Genomic DNA, 3,385 nt, shown 5'->3' with positions numbered 1-3,385 from the left:
GTACACATATGCTCTTGGCAGCACAATTTGTAATAGCCAAAACCTGGAAGCAACCCAGGTGTCCAACAACAGATGAGTGGCTGAGCAAGTTGTGGTCTATATACACAATGGAATACTACTCAGCTGTAAAAAATGGTGACTTCACCGTTTTCAGTCGATCTTGGATGGACCTTGAAAAAATCATGTTGAGTGAAATAAGTCAGAAACAGAAGGATGAATATGGGGTGATCTCACTCTCAGGCAGAAGTTGAAAAATAAGATCAGAAAAGAAAACACAAGTAGAACCTGAAATGGAATTGGCATATTGCACCCAAGTAAAAGACTCTGGGGTGGGTGGGTGGGTGGGGAGAATACAGGTCCATGAAGGATGATAAATGACATAGTGGGGGTTGTATTGTTAAATGGGAAACTGGGGAATGTTATGCATGTACAAACTATTGTATTTACTGTTGAATGTAAAACATTAATTCCCCAATAAAGAAATAAATTTTTTTTAAAAAAGAGAGAAGGGAATGGGCAGTGGCACACTGTTTGAGTGCATATTTTACAATGCACAAGGACCTGGGTTCAAACTCCCAATCCCCACCTGTAGAGGGAAAGCTTCACAAGCAGTGAAGCAGGGCAAAACTCAAGGACTGGAGTAAGGATCCCAGTTCCAGCCCTGGCTCCCCACCTGCAGAGGAGTCGCTTCACAGGCAGTGAAGCAGCTCTGCAGGTGTCTATCTTTTTTTTTTAATTTTTAAAAAGTATTTATTCCCTTTTGTTGCCCTTGTTTTACTGTTATTGCTGTTATTAATGTCCTCTTTGCTGGATAGGACAGAGAGAAATGGAGACAGAAGGGGAAGACACAGTGGGAGAGAAAGATAGACACCTGCAGACCTGCTTCATAGCCTATGAAGCAACTCCCCTGCAGGTGGGGAGCCGGAGGCTCGAACCGGGATCCTTATGCTGGTCCTTGCGCTTTGTGCCACATGCGCTTAACCCGCTGCGCTACCGCCCAACTCCCAGGTGTCTATCTTTCTCTCTCTCTCTCTCTGTCTTCTCCTTCTCTCTTCATTTCTCTCTGTCCTATCTAACAATGATATCAATAACAACAATAACTACAACAATAATAAGGGGGGCAACAAAAGGGAAAATAAAAATAATCAAAAAGTGATGGGCAGAGCATTCTAGGTGGAGGGAACAGCACGTGTGAAGTCTGAGCATGGCTTGCTGGAGACAGGAGGTCAGGAGTCAAGGAGCCAGGGGGAGACTGGTGAGGAAAGTGCTCTGTCATGGTGAGGTGGAGAGTTATCGTGGATGCAGAACTGAAACCCAGGCTGACTCAGACCCACACATCCAGAATATGACCACAGAGACAATAGAGCACTTTCACACATCATTCTACACACTGGGGAAGAAGGGAGTGCAGTAATGTTTTTCTAGACCCCTGCTCAATTCTGGCTTCTGGTGATGCTGGGGACTGAACCTGGAACCTCAGAGCCTCAGGCATGAGTCTTTTGCAGAACCAGTATGCTAACTAGCTGCCCACCCCCACCCCAGTGGCACACTGAAGAAAAGGGGGGGGGAAGCTGTGGGGGGTGATGGTGAAACTGATCACTTGAATAGTGTGCTCTGCTTTGCCATGTGTGTGACCCAGGTTCGAGCCCCACCCCACAGCATTGAAGAAAGTTTCAGTGTCGTGGTCTCTTTTACTCTCTCTGCCTCTCTGTCTTTATCTAAAATTTAAAAACAAATAAGTAAAAACAATAGAACTATACTATTGAAGACGTTTGTTTCTTTCCTTTAATCAGATCACTGCTCAGCCCTGGTTTATGATGGTGCTGTGGATTGAATCTGAGACATTTGGTGCCTCAGACATGCAAGCTTCTTAGCATAACCAAGGTGCTATCTCCCCAGCCTACTAGAGTCTGCTACTTTCTTGCCAGTTCTGTGACATCCAGTACAGAATGACTGGTTTTCACTTTTGCTAGAATCGACTAATTTACTATGGCACCAGAGAAAGAGTAGGAGGGATAGAGAGAACAAGATCATTGCTCTGGCACATGGGGTGCCAGGGATCAAACGCAGGGTTTCATGCTTCATGAGTCCAACACTTTACTCACTGTGCCACCTCAGGGATCACTGTTTTTTTTTTAAATTTTTATTTATAAAAAGGAAACACTGGCAAAAACCATAGGATAAGAGGGGTACAACTCCACACAATTCCCGCCACCAGAACTCCATATCCCATCCCCTCCCCTGATAGCTTTCCTATTCTTTATCCCTCTGGAAGTATGAACCCAGGGTCATTGTGGGATGCAGAAGGTGGAAGGTCTGGCTTCTGTAATTGCTTCCCTGCTGAACATGGGCGTTGGCAGGTCAGTCCATACCCCCATGCCTGCCTCTCTCTTTTCCTAGTGGAGCAGGGTTCTGGGGAACCGGAGCTCCAGGACACACTGGTGGGGTCACCTGCCCAGGGAAGTCTGGTTGGCATCATGGTAGCATCTGGAACCTGGTGGCTGAAAGAAGAGTTAACATATAAAGCTAAAAAAATTGTTGACTAATCATGAACCTAAAGGCTGGAATAGTTCAGATGAAGAGTTGGGGGGAGGTCTCCATTTTGTAGATAGTTAGTAGGCCTATTTTAGGTATATTCCAAAGAGCCCATTACTACACTAGTTGTTTTTTTCCCTGAGCCTAACATTTGATATCCAGGTGGATCCAACTTATTGTCTGGGGAGATGATGTCATGGCTGGAAAAAGGACCAGAAAGCTGGATCAGGGAAGAGAGTAGCTCCCAAATATGGGAAAGGTATATAAATATTGTTGATTGTAAACCTCATTGACTTGATCTGATCTAGGGTCCATATTCAGCTTAGCAGCCTATGTGACCTCTGCATCCCTGTAGATCTGAGCTCACATTCTATGGTCATGAGTAGGAACATTCCAAGCTGCCCCAATTTCAGGACCCATCTTCCTCTTGTGGAACATAGAGTATGTTGTCCAGCCTCCCTTCGGAGGATGGGACACTCTCCACCATTGTTGATCTATGTGGGGGGCAAGGTCCTATGGGGGCCTACAAAGGGGTCTATTGTGTTGTTCCTGATAGAGATGACCAATAATAATGGAGAGAGGGATCTATTCAAAGTCTAGACCCATCATGTTTCATTTTTACTTACTGTTTGTTGCTGTTGCAAAGCCAGTGCATGGAGAAGGGAAGACAGCATAATGGTTCTGCCAAAGACTCTCATGAACCTGAGGCTCTTAAGCAGAAGGTTCAATCTCCTGCACCAGCATAAGCCAGAGCTAAGCAATGCTGTGGCAATAATAAACAAATAAATAAGTAAATAAATAAAATAAAAAGCAATAAATGTTCTAGGGTTTGAACCTACATGGAAACACC

This window comes from Erinaceus europaeus, chromosome 7 (genome assembly GCF_950295315.1).
Source record: "Erinaceus europaeus chromosome 7, mEriEur2.1, whole genome shotgun sequence".
NCBI classification, from domain to species: Eukaryota; Metazoa; Chordata; class Mammalia; order Eulipotyphla; family Erinaceidae; genus Erinaceus; species Erinaceus europaeus.
Note: the sequence above shows the minus strand (reverse complement) of the source record.